The 19,560-nt window shown below is 36.9% G+C and overlaps 1 pseudogene; it reads right to left on the bottom strand.

The window, feature by feature from the left end:
* LOC127663304 (ATP-binding cassette sub-family C member 5-like) overlaps positions 1–18,708 on the bottom strand; it is a 36,094-nt pseudogene extending 17,386 nt beyond the window's left edge.
* Between the last annotated feature and the right edge of the window lie 852 nt (positions 18,709–19,560).

The raw sequence follows: 19,560 nt of genomic DNA, 5'->3' as shown, positions 1-19,560 counted from the left end.
CCCTAATTCTTAGCAAGTACCACTTATAACCAGAAGAGTAACGTACTATACTTATTTGAAAAAGTAACACAGGTATTATGGTGTAACTTCTAACACATTACAATTACAAACATTGTTCATTAATCCTTTCTCATTATATTTTGAAGTTGTGAATTCATAACCTAAGCACAGCACAGAAAAAAACAGCATCCATAAACAAATGTTCTAGTTTTGTATGTACCATGTTTTATTCACATTCACAAATTCATATATTCTTAATGTAACCTGGTGGATGTGTGCAACATCATCTGCCCAGGGTGTGATCTGTGTTTGTGTTTTGCTTCTGTGCACCAAAATTCATGCATTCAAAAAGACTCTTGCCTGCGGTTGGTGTGTAACAAAGATGACAGTACTGCTCCTGGCAGCAGTGCAGATGGCGCTATGGAATAGGTGTGAGCCCACGTGTGTGTCTACGGCGCTGAGCGGGTCGTCCAGCAGAAGAATGGGTCTCTCGCTGTACAGCGCCCATGCTAGACTCACTCTCTGCCTCTGGTCGCCGCTGAGGTTAGCTCCCCTCTCCCCAATCTGCAGAAGATAATTCAGTTCCAGGTTATTCTATCAAATTTATTTTTCAAGGCTATCTACAATGGAAAAAGTAATACAGATTTCATACAAGTGAGATTTGTATGATCTCGTCTCTTAAGGTCAGGTATTATATTACGACCATTAAAATCTGTAGATACCTCAGTCATGTCTCCATATGGTAGCTCAGTAATATCAGGAACTAAAGAGCAGGCTTCCAAAACAGCATTGTACCTGGTGAGAACGCAAAACTAATTTCATTTCAAAGCAGAAAGGCCAAACTGGTTTTGTTGTATTTCATGCTGAACTTATATTATCCATGAATACAGCTTCATACTTTTCCTCAATGTGTTCTTTTCCGAACAGGATGTTCTCCTGCAAGGAACTGTTGAGGATCCAGGCTTGTTGAGCGACATACGCAAAGTCTCCATTTACCGCCACTGAGCCAGCAAGGAGGGTCATCTAGAGAGTTGGCAGAGAATCGAACCTGAACATCTGCTCTAACCCTGCTGAAAAGACTGTCTTGTTTATGCTGGTTAAAGGAATAGTTCAATAAAAAAATACAATTCTGTCATTATTTACTGACCCGTATTTTGTTCTAAATCGGTATGCTGTTATTTTTTCCACTGAAAACAAACGGATAAATGCTGAAGACTGTACACCTGGTGCAAGTATCCTTTTTGACACTAAATGCTATTTCCTTGTTAATTTCAGTTTTTTATTGTTATAATTTTACTGTTCAATTTACAGTTTTTTCATTTTTTTTAATTTGAATATGCAGAAGTGGGAATTAGATAAGAGAGCTAAGGTGGATAGGAAGATTATCAGTGAATAATGATTTAAATTTCCTCACATAAAGCTATAGTTTGGCTTCAGAAGGCTTCGAATACGGCAGGCATATGGTGTAAGTTTGTTGCTTTTATGTTTTTTTTTTTGTATTTTATTCTTCTGACAGCCATGGTCAATGTGAACTGTTGCTGTATGGAAAATAGAAGCATGTACAAGTAAATAAAAGACCGAATTAAAATTTTTGGGTGAACTATTCCTTTAATGCTGGTTTGGTCTCCAAGCCATGCTGCTTGTCCTTTTTAAAGGTGCACTCAGTAATTTTGTCCTCAAAGTTTTACTTTTAAATAAATTAATAGTAATATTGAAACATGACCACTCAAGAGATGGAGATTTCAATCATGTCAGTAACCTTATAAAAGTGATTTTATTCTACATGGAGAGTGGCGCCTCATAGGGTGGCCATGTTATCATCACATGACCAGCCAAATACTGCTCTCTTAATCTCAGTAACTGCCCTGTTATTGGACTCTTTCGGCATGGATTAAATTAATCCTACTGTGCATAGTGAGTTTCTACAATGGCACTGGTAAATGAAAACAACTGTTTTAATAAATGTATCATCCAGGCTACTAGGTGTCACTATAAGCCAATGTAAGTCACTTTGACATATTTAAAACAATTACTGTTTTAACTGGGAACTAATACTGATCATGCAATAATTCAAAGCACAACAGCAAACATTTCTCAATACAAACACATAAAAACTGAGCATTATTGACAGAAGTTGTTGTCTTGTTTTACATGTGCATATGATCTCACCTGTCCCAGCAGAGCAGAAAGCAGCGAACTCTTTCCACTGCCGACTCCACCACAAACACCAACCAGTGACCACACTGGTGTGCACACAGCAGAAAACGGGCTGTTAAATTATGTCATCTAGAGATTTAATGGAAGCATAATGAGTTTAATCCATGTTATAAAAGGCTTGGTAAACAGGAACTCCAGTAGGCGAGACTTAATGTCACCCATGGAAACAGCATTTTTGCCTGAATAGAATGAGAAATGATTGTCAGTTCTGAAAATGTACAGACTCTATAAACTGTTATGTACTGTATGGATAACTGCATGTGGAATGGTAAAAATGCTCTGATGATTTGTCACAGTAAATGTTGGATTACCTTCTGTACACATAGGTCTATGCGGTGCAGGGATTTGTGGAGGGGAGGTCGAATACTCTGGGTGGATGAGATGGTGCTCTGAGGGCTCTCTTGCTCCATCTGTGTGAGGAGGTGTTCTGCGTTGGGTTCCTTGCTGTTCCCTTTGCTCTCCTCAGTGATGATGTACAAGCTCAGTTTCTCTCTCCTCAAAACTCTCTTCATACCGCCTCTTGTCTGCTGGGGTCGGCTCGTCTTCCCCTGTGAGATGCAGGTGTTCTCCCAGGCCAGAGTGGCATCTCTGAATTCAATCACATTATCAGGATCTTCAATTTTGAAGGAGATCAGCTCGCTGTCCTCCATCATGAAGAGCTTCTGTGACTGAAAGTGGAGGCATTGACCCTGGGAACACTGGGTTTATTTGGCAAAAAAATACTTTAAAGGGGCAGTTTACCCAAAAATGAAAGTTCTCTCATTATGTAGTAATCCTCATGTTGTTCAAAACTCAGATGGAACACAAAATAATTTAATTTGCAGAATGTCCATGGTGTTCTTTTCCATTCAATAAAAATAAACAGGGACAAGGGCTGTCGAGCTCCAAAAGTGACCAAAAAGCACTATAAATGTAGTCCATATGACAATCAAAGTTTTCAGAAGCCGTATTATAGCTTTGTGTGAGTATAAGCTCTAAAGGAGAGGGCAAGATTGTCAGTGAATAATGACTTAAATTATGTATCTAAAGTGTAATTTCTTCAAATAACAAACAAACAAAAACAAACTATTGTATGACTTCAGGAAACTTGGAATATAGCACAAAAGTAGTTTGTACCAATTTTAATGGTACCTTTATAGTATTTTTTGCATTTTTGGAGCTTGACAGCTGCAGCTGGACATTCCACAATTTTCCTGTGCTAAAGAACATCATATGGGTGTGAAACAGCAATGGTGAGTATTTGATGAATGTTCTTGTTGAAATGTTTGTTGTTGACCTGGAATCTTTTTACGGCGATGGCACCTTCTGATAAAGCACGGACTGCCAAGGGCGTGACCTTTAGGGCAAAGGTTATGGAGTTCAAAACCACAACTACTGTGAAGGCCTACGGTTTGTGACAGAAAAGAAAACCGAAATCAGAGAACTCACTTTGTTTACAAGCTTCAGGCAGTGTATGAAGTGTGAATATTTAGTTTTACCTGTGCTGCAGTGAGATCATATCCCAAAGCCATGTGGAGAGTAAATGTGCACACACTAGCAATCACAACCACAACTGGAGTCACACCCACCGTGACACAGCCAGCCCACTCCAGTATTTTCCTCTCTTCTGATCGAACCTCTGGAGACACAAATAGAGTAGGTGGTAGTGAGTAAAGAAAACAGTTAGACATCTTTTTCAAGGCCATCTTTACACAGTCAGTGTTTGGGATTGACAACCACATTTACTAACAGTTGTGACTATCAAATTACCCTTTAAATTCAACAGCAAACAGGTAACCAAAGTCAAACTCACAAAAAATGCCTATAACCATGACAGATGACAGATTGTGGTCAGATAAAGCCTATGTGTGTTATTTTCAGCACTCCAAACAGGACCGGCATCCTTATTCTGCAGCTTCGTGAACATAACCATATTGTGTTTTGTTCCTTACAGTGTGTTCAATCCAGCAACAAAACTAAGAACTATAACTGAAACAGAAAACAGATTGTAATCATAAATGCGATGTTCCGGTAAATGGGAATGGTGAGTTACTGGCTGGCGTCCAATGCCCCATTTTGCCCTCCGTCTGCCACACTAATATTTGTGTCCCGACTGCCCACTAGCTGGCACATTTATTCACTGCTGCTCTCTGGCTCATCCCCAAAGTGTTTTGCTACTGGTCCAGAAGTACTGGATATAATCTCAATTAACATTCCTGGATCTCCATTAATTTCAATATAAAACATGTTAATCTATGCAAGAGGTAATATTTTATTCATAAGTGCATGTAAATTGTATAAATAGAAGACAGAAGGCCTTGCAACCATGCAAAATGTAAATTTGGTCATTATTTAATCACCCTCTTGTTGTTCCAAACCCATATGACTTCCATGGAACACAAAAGTAAATGTTAGGCAGAATTTTAGTTTTAGTCACCTCTCACTTTAAGAGCAGCATCATCTTTTTACCATACAATGAAAGTGAATGGTGACTGAGGCTAACATTCTGACTTTTGAGTTCCAAGGACGGGTTTGGAACAACTTGACGGTGAGTAAATTGACAGAATTGTAATATCTGTGTGAACTATCTGTTAAACATCCAATGAAATTACAAATGGAGTTTTGGTGAGATTTTCTATTTCCATGTAATAGTTTTTTTTTTTCAGGAATGAGAATGTTCCTCTTCCTAATACCACCTGCAACCAATCAGCAAATAGCAAATCAAAGATGACAGTAGTGTAGCAAAAGCCTGTTGACTGTTTAAAAAAACAATATAAAAAAAACTAACCCTTCAAAACGGCCCACCCAAACACCCTTTTTTATCAACACAGTTAAGATAACTGTGCTTGTCAAGTGATTTCATGACGTCTTTAACTAGTTGATAATGGATTACTGAACAGTTAATTAGCTTTATCTCACTTTAAAAGTTAAATGACCCCCCCCCATTTAAATTGGCCCACACAAATTGTTTTCATCTAATGCTAAACAAAGTCCCTCTAAAGGCAATATGGATAAGTGAGCATTATATGCTTCATAAATTCATCTTAAATCTCAAGGACTCTCAGGACATTTAGATGATGGAGGAACAAGGAGAAAAAAAGCCAAATGAAACGCCAGTATCTTATGAAACTGGAGATTGTTCCTTTGACTGCAATGACAAAGCCACAAAGATGATCCCTTGATTTCCAGGGAGACTGAGAGATCTAAGTGCTTAGGCAAACAGGAAGTAAGTGTTTAATGATGGTGGCTGACTTAGTGCTATTGCTTGTGTGGGCGTAGTGGAGTGGCAAATCACCTTGGATGTTGTTGGCAAACGGCTTCTCCCAGCAGTACATCTTAATGAACTTAATACAGCCTAGAATCTCGTTCATCAGCCGGACGCGCCGGTCCGTAACCACCACACACTTCTTATGGAAATATGCAGTTAGGTGGGAGGCCAGCATCTGTGGGAAATAATTCAATGTGAAGACGAGACTACATTGTGCCCTCTCAAAGGGAATTCTCCTGACCTAAAACATTAGTGCAAGGTACATAAATGACTGAATGTACTCAATCAATACACAGAAATGTTTGTGTATTGAGACACTTTGGCTATGGGCACAACATAAGCAAGAGTGCCCAATTCTGATTAATTGCTCAAATCCGAAGTGTGTTTGAGGTTGTTCACATGATATTTTAAATGTGGACCAATTTGTGGATGGTCTAAAAGCAGACATGTGAAGCTTACAATTTTATAAAAGCACTTACATTGGTTCTTCTGTTGACACTCATTTATTATTTGTAAAGTAGTTTAAACCATGATTTGTACAGTCTTATTAGGGTTTTAGGTTTTACGGCATTGTCAAAATGGCAACAAAGTTGCAAAACTGGATATAACTTTACACAAAAACATTTAGTAAGCGATTTTATCACATTGCAATCATGTTAACATTCATATTGTTTACATATTTTGGCTGTACTTTTGAAAAAGTGATTAGTTAGGTTTGGCCACATTCACTTCCATTGTAAGTACCTCACTGTAACACAGATTTTAGCTTTTCTTTTTTTTTTAAGAAAACGCAGCAAAAGTCTAAATCATTTTTTTTTATACTCAACATTATGCCACAAATACTGTTGATTGAGCTAACTTGTATTACCTAACCTAAAATATTCCTTTAATTCTATGCATTAGCATTGTAATTTATTTTGTTACTGTAACCATTGTACATCAATATACTGTATATGTTCTGTGTTTTCTTGGTAATACTGCACACAGTGCAATTCATAGATTTTTTTATGATTCATGTCAAGAGTAAATCAAGAATACATTTATGACAAATGTGAGAATATTGAATGAAATAAAAGCATCAAATTGCATGAATCACATCCTGACTGTTCACAGTAAAGCCACATTGCAACACAATTAGATACGTATTAGATTTATTTCCACAAATGGAGGTGGATGATATTACATTTGTAAATGTCAACTTCAATGTGATTTTTGCTGTTCATACTGTCATCCAAAAAACAGATCTGTGTCTCATGTGAATGAAAATTGGGCCACATTCAATGGTTGTAAATATTCAGTTTATTAAGGTGGATTGGGTGTGCTTATCTTACCATAGTGGGATAGAAGATAACGAAGAAGGCTGATCCCAAGAGTGCAGCTGGTCCTAAGAAATATGTGTTGTATAACAGGCCCAGAATTCCAACAAGCGGCCCACCAGCCAGCAGAAAACCCACTGAAACTGCCTCATACAGACGCTGCCCATCACTGGAGCAAATGTTCACCAGCTGAAAGGACAAATGGATGAGTCATCAAAACTAAGGCATGACCTATCAATGTTCAGTTCACTATGTGTGACCTGTGCAAATGACAATAAAAGACTTAAGGCCTGGATCATGGCAAGCATCACAAGTTAGGTAGCGCATTAGCACCATGTTATAAAGCACAAAGACCTCGCTAACACAATTACAATTAAATCACAATTCTCACAGGGCAAAGGACACCGGCTAAGGAACTGAACTATCTGAGATGTCACATTTAATTTAAAGTCAACATAATATAGCATTTGCAACCCATTTTACTTCCATATTGTAACATATTTTCAAGTGAAACACGATATGAAGTGCAGACGTGATTTTATCTTATTGCTTGGATCATGAAAACTGGGTATTCTATCCCAGAATGGAGTCAGACCTGAACACAAGTTTGTAGTTGATCGTGGAGGACTACTGTGCTTATGAAACGCCACTTTTGAGGAGGCTTTTTGACTTGTATATGGAGGATGACCATCAAGTTCATCTTCAATAGCACCTTGACATATTCAAATGGTAATGCTTCTTTTTCAAATCTAGTGTTACAATATTTGTTACCAGTGTTACAATTAACGCGTGATACGTAATCAGATAAATTTTTCGAGAAATTGGAATTCCCAACCAAAAAGCTCTGGCAACCAATAGCCCATGAATCTAGAAAGGAAGTCCCGCCTTGCAGGTAAAAGAGCCAATCACCTTTTAGATACAGACATCACCTGTCAATCATCTCGCTAACGCTAACATTAGCTATACAAGCCATGTTTTAGCGAAATATGAGGTCAACATTCAGTTGAGTGAAACGCAATTGATTCATGCATTAATACACACTGCATTAAAAAAAAATCTGTAACCGTGTTTAGGCAGAGGGATTATAAGACTTGTCTTCCACTGGCCATGACATGATACACGGGGTGAAATACTTGACTTATGCAGCTGAACTGCTCCGTGTTACAGCTCCCCATAACTGAGAGAATGAGATAAGAAAAGCTTCACAGGATCAGTGGCTATGAGCAATGTTCAACATCCATTGTGTACACAGAATTTTTTTTAATAATTTCTAAAGATATCCTACATGTTTGTTTTATAATAAACAAGTAGTTTGATTTGTGAAACAAACCATTTTTATGACATATTGGTAGCATTAAAAATGATTCCATTCGGGGGGCCTGGGTAGCTCAGTGAGTATTGATGCTGTCTACCACCACTGGAGTCGCGAGATGAAATCCAGGGTGTGCTGAGTGACTCCAGCCAGGTCTCCTAAGCAAAAAAATTGGCCCGGTTGCTAGGGAGGGTAGAGTCACATGGGGTAACCTCCTTGTGGTCGCGATTAGGGGTTCTCACTCTCGATGGGGCATGTGGTAAGCTGTGCGTGGATCGCGGAGGGTAGCATGAGCCTCCACATGCTGGGAGTCTCCGCGGTGTCATGCACAGCGAGCCATGTGATAAGATGCGCGGATTGACGGTCTCAGAAGCGGAGGCAACTGAGACTTAACCTCCGCCACCCGGACTGAGATGAGTAACAACACCACCATGAGGACCTACCAAGTAGCGGGAATTGGGCATTCCAAATTGGGGAGAAAAGGGGATATTACATAAAAAAGTTAGTTACTAAAAAATTAAATTATACAATTGTTCATTGTTAGTTCACAGTACATGAACTAATGTTAACATAAACACATTTTTATTTTATTGTATGAAAATGTATTAATATAATGAATGTTGGAATTAAAATGATCCATGATTAATATAATAAATAAAAGTGGTGTTTATTGTTAGTTCATATTAACTGATGTAGTTAAATAACGTTAACAAATGGAACCTTTTTGTAAAGGGGGATGGCTCCCTGGCCTGAGTCCGGCGGAGGGGGTCCACGGCAGAGGAAAGGGGGAGAGCAGTGCAATGCGTTAGAGTGTTTAAACCCTACCATTGAGTGTTTATTTTGGCGAATAAAGAGTTTGAAGATACCTAAACCACGGTTCCTCATTCCCACAACGACCAGGTCCTGTTACATGACTGTTGTGCAGTAGCTAGCATGACCTGTAATGTCTCTTGTATGCAATGCTTGGCTTATTTGTAAGAGAAAGTGGCTGTGAGAAAAAAGTAACACAAAAATAATGCAAAAGTTACCTAACACTTTACTTTTTAAGGAGTAATACAATATTCTAACAAGATACCTTTAAAAGTAACATAACCAAACACTTTTTGTTACATTAACACCCATATTAAATTCTTGCAATACCAATTGACAAAATTTTAGAAAGGCTGCTTTGTTCCAGGCTACAACAGCCTAAATAGATATCTGGCTATTGGCTAACATAAATAAATAAAAGCCAAGGTTATGTCAGACAAATAGGAATGCCAAGGTGGAGCATGTTTGATGAATTTTTCAAATAATTTATTTTTTAATTACCAGGAACTGATGAATCATGCACAATAAGACCAGAAACATACTGTATGTTATGAAAGTGATAAAGATCAATTTTGATTTCAAGTTCATTTTGGTAAGAAAAGCATGACCAGAAGAGCTCTGTCATTATTTCAATTCTTAGTGGAGTAGTAAATAGTTTATAGAATTTTAACACACAGTTTACCTCTCCTGTGCTGATGTCTCTGGTACTGCAGAGTCGCAGGATTTTCTGGAAGGAAAATGTGAGCGCAGCTCCACTGAGGCGTGCAGTGGTGCGGTAGTTGACAGCCCACATGAAAGCTAGAGACCATGAGCGTGTGAGCTCCATGAGGAAGATCCCCACGACCAGAGCCAGGCCGTACAGCAGCTTCAGCACTGAGAATACTCCAGCAGCGCTCGGATCAGCAGAGCCTGAGGACAACATGCCACAAACAATTAAGGTTTGCTCAGGGAAGAGACAGGTGTATGTGTTTTAAATTTTTTTTTTTTTTATTTGAACCAAATCAAAATTACATAAGGAGTGAGTGATGGTATCAAAGCATCCTTTAACTGTTTCTGGGGTCAGGGGATCAAGTGCCTCTCATAGGAAAATACAAGAAAACCTTCTATTTCCAAGTATCCAACTTTAGATAACATCTGATTCTGATTCAACATTAAAGGGAAAGTTTACCCCAAAATAGAAATTCTCATAATTTACTCACCCTCATGCCATTCCAGATATGTATGTCTTTCTTTCTTCTAAGAGGTGGGAAAAAATATCAATATGTTAAAGTGTCGTGATATTTTTCCTTGTGATATTGCACGCCAAATATCAATATTATTATTACAAATTTTCCATATTAATATTGTTGTGATGGGAAAAATTATCTTGCCAAATCAATCTAGGAATTCAACAACAGTCCCTTAGAAGGTGTATTTGTCACGCTTTACGCATAATCAGTTTTACACTCCCTCCCTTACTAAAATGTATTACGATTTTACAGTATTAACATTAACTGAGGTATTTTGACAAATTTTAGTATCATATTAAATAGGCTAACCTTATAGGTGAAATCTATTATAACTTTATGTATTGAAACTGTGTAGTAAATAATATTTTTAATGTGTTAAGGCTACTATTGTATTCATAAATAATAGAAAGTATTTTTAGAAAGACTAGATGCATTGACATAATCGCAGAAAATATTAGGAAATAAAATGGCCTTGTTTTGTAAACTGGCAATTTTATATTAGCTTAACAATGCATCTGGTGATTTGGAAACTGTTTCCTTAAGTCCGATAAAGACGAATGAGAAACATCGCAATATATCGTAGTTTTGAATCTCAATAAAAAAAATTATCGCAACAATATTTTATAGTGACCTAAATACCAATACTATATCATATCGCCAGTTATCTTGTGATTCTCACCCCTACTTTCTTCTGCAGAACACAAAGGATTTTCTGAAAGATTTTCAGAAGAATATTTCAGATCTGTAGGTCCATACTATGCAAGTGGATGGTGGTCAAATCTTTGAAGCTCCAAAAAAACAACATAAAGGCAGCATAAAAATAATTCGTTAAATTTTGGTCTGTTCTTACCCAAAACCGATCGATCACTTCTGAAGACATGGATTAAACCACCATAGCCATATAGATTACTTTGATGCTGCCTTTATGTGCTTTTTGGAGCTTCAGTTTTGAAACCATTCACTTGCCCAGTATAGACCTACAAAAATATATTTTCTAAAAATCTTCGTTTTTGTTCTGCAGAAGGAAGAAAGTCTGGGATGGCATGAGAGTGAGAAAATAATGAGAGAATTTTCATTTTTGGGTGAACTATTGCTTTAAGGCTTCAGAAGGCATGGAATATAGCACAGAAGCCATATGAACCACTCTTATGATATTTTTTGATGCTTTTCACCACTGTTGAAGTTTGAAGGCTCCAGTCTGCATTCATTGTAATTTCACAGGGAAAAAGTGACCACTACAATTATACAAATTCCTCCTTTTGTGTTCCATGGAAGATAGAAACTCACATGAGTTTGGAACTACATAAGGGTGAGAAAAAAAATGCAAAGCAGAAACTATTCCAATTAGTTGGTTTCCCCCACTTTAAGACATTTCTAAACTTGTCCTCACAGTTTATATGAGATAATCATTACTTTCAAAGACCCATGCTCACTTTTCCTTCTTATGCCTCTGGTCAAATAAATGCGCCAAATATAACATGAGTATTGCCTCTATCACAACTTCAGGCATATGTGGCAAGAAAACAGTTTAATTTATGGTAATCCTTGATATACTTTTATGCACAACTTGGAGCTTTAATGAGGGCTATATTCAAATAATCTTTTTAAATACCAGCTTAATTATACCAAATTGTTATATAAAAATAAAAAACGATAACAGCATAAGCCACGAATAAACGTTATAACCTCTTGTAATAAATGTGTGGGTCATTTGTGCGTGTGTGCATGTGTATATAAAACATCCCAGGACATGTTTTTGGCCTTCTCTGAAAACTGAGTAATACAGCTCATATTGGAGGGATAGTTCACACAAAAACAAACATTCTGTCATCATTTACTCAACACCTATTCATGTGGAACCAGTCATCTGCACAACATCTAATTTTGGGTTGCACATAAGAAAGAAAGTCATATGGAACATTAAATAAACCAATAAAGAAATAACAAATAATGACAAAATGTGTACATTTGGGTAAATTATCCCTTTAAGCATGAGATTTGAGGAACTTGTTAATTTAGAACATGTACTGCAAATAAATAAACCTAGTGCAGAGACAATAACTGACCCAAGCAACACTAAACAAATTAATGAAGGGAAATAAGTGTGCTATTTTGTAACATGTAATCCTTGATAATTCTATTAAGTGAGTGCTGTCAGGGGCATATGTGGTCTTATGTGGGCAAATAAAATTAACAGCCATGCTTCCCAACAGCAGCTCCCAGCTACACCAAAAATAAATCCTCTCATAGTGAAACTAATCAGATACAAAACGTCTTTCTTGGATGTTTTTTTTTTTAATCCTAACCACAAATCACTTTTTGTTGAATACAGATCTAAGCTCATTTGGAAACAGAAATGAAGCAGTAGGCAATTACATGAATAATATGAATAACATGCCCCTTGGGCCATAGAGAATCCAGGCACACTCCATAATAAGGTAGATTACTACCAGTTGTAAGTAAAGATTTGGTTTAGATTTGAAGTTTCCGTTACAAACTTAATTTTGATTCAGCATGAGCTGCAATTAGAATCTCAGGATTTATCTATTAATGTCAAACTGTTCATAAATAAGTGGTGGTAAGCAGAAGAATGCTGAACCATCACAGTGTTCATGTATGATTTTTCATTAAAATGCTGCACAGCATATTTATATTTATTAGGATTAAAGCACATATCACACAGCTTGTCTGTAGCATATTGCAATTGGGAAAGCAGTCTCAAGTTGTGCTTTCACACTTACAGCATTTACGCTGCATAGCAGCGCTGCAGCTCTACACAGACAATAATCATGTGACTTCTGGTAATGATAAGACCCATGAATTATACAAATGTATTATTAAATGTTATGGTGAAGGTTTGGACAAGGAAAGCAGGTCAAAGGTCAGCATCAAAGGTCAACTCCAACCTAAGTCAGTTATCTGACAATAAAATTGTAACCAACTGAAACTCACAGGTCCAACAAATCCCACCACCATGGTGATGAGCAGAGAGAAGATTGCCACCAGCATACGGGTCTGACAGAACCTCCAGAACACCTGAGATAAAGACGCCCCATCCTTCCCCCGTCTCTTCAGCTCCTCGTGCCACAACCACTTCAGTCTGAATAGAGGACATTGTGTGTAAAACAACATGGCAATTGAATGAAAAAAGTTAAAGATCACCTTTCCTGCTTAATTATAATTTAGCATAAAAGGAATATTCTGGGTTAAATACAAGTTTAGCTCAATCGACAGCATTTGTGGCATAATTTTGAACAATTACCACAAAACGTTTTGACTTTTTGAAAAGAAATTTGGGTTACAGTGAGGCACTTACAATGAAAGTAAATGGGAACCAATTTCTGAACATTAAAATACTTACTGTTTCAAAAGTTTAGCCACAAGACAAAGGATATGCGAGTAAAAATGATTTTAGTGTGATAAAGTCACTTATTAACCTTTCTGTGTAAAGATACAGTATAGCCAATTTTACAGCTTCGTTACCATGACAATGTACTGCCAACAAACCCTAAAATCTTAAAATGACTGTAAAAATATACATTTAAACAACTTTAAATTGATAATAATACATGCTCAAAAAATACATGAATTTGAACAGAAGAGTTAATGTAAATGCTTTTATAAAATTATAAGCTTCACATTTCTGTTTAAACCCTCCAACAATTGTCCATATTCACTTTTATTGTCTACATTCACTTCCAGTGCAAGTGCCTCACTGTAACCTTGATCTTTGCTTTTTAATGAGAAGGAGGGAAAAGTCTAAATACATTTTTGTGGTAATCAACATTATGCCACAAATGCTGTCAATTGAGCTTAACTTGTATTAAACCTGGAACATTCCTTTAAGAATTTAGTGTGTTCTCTCTCTATTCAAATAATGCTGATTTTTTTTAATTGTTAAATCACAGCCAATTTAAATATTAAAATGAATTTTTATATCAGCCAATCATAACATTCCAAAATTATTATCTCTTCATTTAAATGATTGTCTTTATATCTAAATGTGTGGGTCATTTGAAACTCACGTAACATTAAAATACAAAACGTTTTGCATTTAAAATTCATGGATTAAACAGCGTAGGATATATTTTTGATCTTCATGCAACACTTAATAGTAATAGTAATAGAGAGTAAAGGGTCTGTCAAAAACTAGTGAGCTGCCTCCAGAGGCAGCATTTTTAGACATCAGCCTGACGAAAAAGCTGTTCCAAAAGGTCTAGATACCTTATTTTGTTCAAATTCTAAGGTGTATCCTTACCCGGGTAAACAATCCCAGAATGCAATATGATTAGCTCAGTGAAATAAATCCATGATGGGGGGACAAAGTAATATAAAATTGTTAAAAATGGTAGAAAACAGACAATTTACAAAATGTGTACGTGCTATGTATATTTATGCTCATTGGAGTATCGTTCCTCCCACGTCACCTATGAGCAAAGTCCCTTTCAAGGCAAGTCAGTCCACTTGGTGACCATCTTTAGAACACTCAAGGACAGCTAATTTCAATCAGCATGAAAGTACTACTACATTCTACTTGAATGGGGAAAGACCGAAATTCCAGAATGGTTGGTCAAGATATTTAAAATATTTCAGTTCAGCAGTAAAATCTGAAACGATGGTATCATCATAAATTGAGCCTGTTAGCTCAGGTCAAAGTAAAAAAAAATACATTTCAGGCTGGTTCAGCTAAAGCACATGTGTGTTCATGAGTTGATAGTTGAGACTGAAAGTTGATATCTGTATCTAAAAGGTGATAGGCTCTTTTACCTGTAAGGCGGGTCTTAATTTTCCACATTCACCATATTGGCCGTTCAATACAGAATGCATTTAACATATGATCTCCGACAACAACATGCCCACATGAGTGCAAATCAACTAGAAGGTGCAGCCATATGCTACCAAATTCAGAAAACTCATCTTCTGAATCTAGATTACACCAACAAAGAAAAATCTAAAAGTTTATTTGTAAATTTTTTTTGAGTGGTGCTTGTCCGTGCGAAACTTGCTGCGCAATGCCAGGGTGTTCTGGGTGGTTGCCAGGACATTGCTATGTGGTTGCGGAGTTATTCTGAGTGGTTGTTAGCATGATGCTATGTGGTTGCTAGGCAGTTCTGGGTGGTTGCTAGGTGGTTGCTTACTGGCCCAATTCAAAAGAGCAAATCCCTAATACTGGGTCCGGATTCATGAAAATGTTGGTAAGAAAAAAAGTTCTTAGGATAAATTACAAGAAGTTCTTAAGAATGTTCCAAAGTGAAATTCCTGAAAAATTCTTAAGAACATTTTGAAGAAAAATTAAAGGCTTTGACATTGTCTGATTACACTATTCTGCTCAGGAGGTTGCTTTGACTGATATAACTAATTCAATACTTCAACACTGGTAAATTGTAATGATAAATGTATCTATCTATTAACTTTTTTTTTTTAAGTAGCAAACATTTGCAACTTTTTTTCGCAAGTTAGAAATTAAGAAGAAAATTATAGTTAAAAATAATTTTCTTCTTAAAGGGATAGTTCACCCAAAAAAAAGAAGATTCTCTCATCATGTTCCCTTATGCCATCCGAGAAGTGTATGACTTTCTTTTTCTGCAGAACATAAATTATAATTTTTTGAATATTATTTCAGCTTTGTAGATCTATAGCAAGTGAATGGGTGCTAAAATGTTTATGCTCCAGAGATATTCTTTTAAGAATCTTAATTTGAGTTCAGAAGATGAAAGAAAGTCATACACATCTGGGGTGAGTAAATGATGAGATGATTTTCATTTTTGGGTGAACTATTCCTTTAAGAATGTTTCGTGAACCCGGCCCCTGGTTCAAGCTATTTGGAAGACAAGCAAAAAGCTTTTTGTTAAGGAATAGTTCACCCAAAGATAAAAATGTTGTCATCATTTATTACCTTCATATTTTTAGAAACCTGTTTGACTTTATTTCTTCCGTAAAACACAAAAGGAGATGCTATTGCAATTTTATCCATATAATGAAAGTGAACGAAGGCTAACATCCTGCCTAAAATCTCTTTTTGTGTTCCACAGAAGAAAGTAAGTCATGGAACAACATAAGGGTGTGTAAATCATGACCGAATTACAATTTTTGGGTGCACTATACCTATAACATACAATCACTGATCACAACAAAAGGCCCATGTGAGCAGCAATCAACAGTGCAAAATTTCTTTTTTTTTTCAATTCATTCATGAAACATGGGTAATCTCAGATCTGCGAAGGCTGTTAAAGAGAAAGGGCAATTACAGATTATAGGTGCTTTTCCATGTTGCTAATGTCCCCAAGAAACCCTTTGAGCTTGTCTTGACTCTTGACTTTAGTCAATGAGCCAGATTAGCAGAAAGGAACTGTCCTGTGGGAAAGGTGCATCCTAACTCTCTCCATCTGATGTCTAATCCCTGCTATTAATAACACCCACCTGCCATAACTCTCTAGGCTGTGTGAGAGTGGGTGGTGAACATCCACCATTTCACACTGCGACTCCAGGGATTCCCACATCAACAACACAAACCCACCTCTTGTTATCAACTATTCAACTGTGTTAGCCCAGGTGATGGTTTCTATTGGCTCTATTTGTTTCACCATGGGAAAACATGTCAAGATTCCTGACTTGGGCTTGGCTACAGGTCACTTGCATTCAAACAGATGTATAAATGAACTCTGTTGCACCATACAAAACAGATTAGCAGGTTTCCAAAAAGGCTGAAGGTTGCTCACCTTTGGCAATTAGTTTCCGATGCCTCGTGGCAGGACAGACCCCATACATCTTCCATTCTGAGACAAAATGCTTTGTGGGCCCTCCATACCAATGGAGAGAGCCATTGTAGAGTCATAAAGGAGAAAAGTCCAGCATTGTCCACAGGGTGTTGATATCTGGGAACAAGGAACAGTTTGGCTCGCATCAGTCAACTAGGTGCTATTTGCTATGTTTGAGAACGGTGCAACCTTGAACGCCAGAGGAGGACAAAGAAAATCTTAAATCGCAGGGGCCAAATGGAAGATGAATCATGCATTTGTGTTTAAACAGCAGTTTGCACATCTCTCTCAGAACTCTTACAGGGCAGTGAAAAGGTTCAGATGCCCTTTATCAGTCATTATGTCAAAAACCTTGCTGTCTGTGAGAAAAGGATAAGAGTGTTCTTATCAGGTCCTTCTTCACAGTTGTTTGGATCTGAAAGCCAACATAGCAAATATATTCTAACACATCCTGTACAGTGGGGTCCAAAAGTCTGAGACCACATTGCAAACCTGGGATTCAAAATCTAATTCAAACCCAAGTAAAAAGTTTTGGAATAGAAAAAATTGTTATATGAAATATACAAGGTTCAGAACTATTTCTAGGTTGACCATGTTAAAGGAATACTTCACTCAAAAATGAAAATTCTCTCATCATTTACTCACCCTTATGCCATCTGAGATGTGTATGACTTTCTTTCTTCTGTTGAACACAAATTAAGATTTTATTTAGAAGAATATCATTCTCAGCTCTGTGGGTCCATACAATGCAAGTGAATAGGTGCCAAAGTTTTGAAGCTCCAGAAATCACATAAATCAGCATAAAAGTAATCCATAAGACTCCAGTGGTTAAATCAATGTCTTCAGAAGCTATATGATAGATGTGGATAGTTGTCGTTTTTTTTTTTTTTTAATATAAATCCCCCTCCCTGCTCAGTCAATCTCCACTTTAACTTTCACTTTCACATCCGTCTTCTTGTACTTTTGGTGATTCATATTATTCATGCATACCGCCCCCTAATAGGCAGGGAGAAGAATTTCTAGGAAAAACATTACTTACATATTGATGTGTTTCTCACCCACACCTATCATATCGCTTCTAAAGATATGGATTAAAACACTGGAATCATATGGATTACTTTTATGATGCATTTATGTGCTTCAAAAATTTGGCACCCGTTCAATTGCATTGTATGAACCTCCAGAGCTGAATTATTCTTCTAAAAATTATCATTTGTGTTCTGTAAAAGAAAGAAAGGCATACACATCTGGGATAGCATGAGGACGAGTAAATGATGAGATCATTTTAATTTTTGGGTGAACTATCTCTTTAACATCACGTGCAAAGTGTCAGATTTCTTTGATTCCATTGAAGCACCCAAGACGCTATTTATCTCTCATATCAAGCTGGGATAATATAAATCATCAGGTTTTGAAGAAACTTGGTGGACAAACCAAATACTATGAAATTTGTGATAAATTTCAATTCAACTTTTCACTCAATTTGTCATGCCAATAATATAATTTCTTACAAGATAATTATAATAATTACAAAAGAGCAAAATAGTAAATAGAAACGTGCAAAACAGAAGTATTTTCACTTGTGGTCTCAGACTTTTAGACCTCACAGTACAACCATTTTAACAACCATAACCACGAGAACTTACTTGTGCGTGATCCTGAAAGGCTCCAATATCTGCAAGCTACGCTGATATCTGCTGATAACAGCTTTTGTTTCATGGCCCAATTCAGCTTCATCTTCTGGGTCTGGTAAAGTCTGGGGAGGGGAAAGGGTCAAACCCTCTACCCATCCTGCAGCATCCAAGGCATCTTGGAACATAACTACCACTAGCAAACAAACAGAATAGCACATTGAATGCCTGAATGTGCTGACTAACTCACTTTAAACAATATATGGGTCCCAAATCACTCACTCATATCAATATGGGTAGATGATGCATAACATGTCCATGAGCTTATATTATCAAAATCAGGATATTAGTTGCTTAAAATGTATGTGAATGTACAGTGTGAAAGTGTAAATTTTGAGTGCGGTGACTGGTCATGAATTCTTTTTGGTCAAGTTTTTCACAATTTCAATTGAAATGGTCCTGTGGTGTGAACAATGACTTAAAAAAAGTAAAAATATTACGTTTCTAAAAGAACCCCTAAATGTATGGGTGTTTTGCCAAACTCTGGTCTTTAGCGACCCGTCATATACAGTACACTGGCGGCCAAAGATTTTGCTGTTTCGGAAGGAAATTGGTACTTTAATTCACCAAAGTGGCATACGTCTGATCCCAAAGTACAGTCAGGGCATTACTGATGTATAAAACAGCTCCATCACTATTTGAAAAATGTAATTTTTGATCAAATCTAGACAGGCCCCATTCCCAGCAGCCATCACTCCAACACCTTATCCTTGAGTAATCATGCTAAATTGCTAATTTGGTACAAGAAAATCACTTGCCATTATATCAAACACAGTTGAAAGCTATTTGATTCATTAAATGAAGCTTAACATTGTCTTTGTGTTTGTTTTTGAGTTGCCACAGTATGCAATAGACTGGCATGTCTTCAAGGAATAGTTCATCCAAAAATGAACATTTGCTGATACATTTCTCACACTCCGGCCATCCAAGACGTATCTGAGTTTCTTTCTTCATCAAAACAGAATTTAAGACTTTTAGGA

Source organism: Xyrauchen texanus, chromosome 23 (genome assembly GCF_025860055.1).
Source record: "Xyrauchen texanus isolate HMW12.3.18 chromosome 23, RBS_HiC_50CHRs, whole genome shotgun sequence".
In the NCBI taxonomy this organism is placed as follows: domain Eukaryota; kingdom Metazoa; phylum Chordata; class Actinopteri; order Cypriniformes; family Catostomidae; genus Xyrauchen; species Xyrauchen texanus.
Note: the sequence above shows the minus strand (reverse complement) of the source record. Positions and strands in the feature narration are given on the sequence as shown.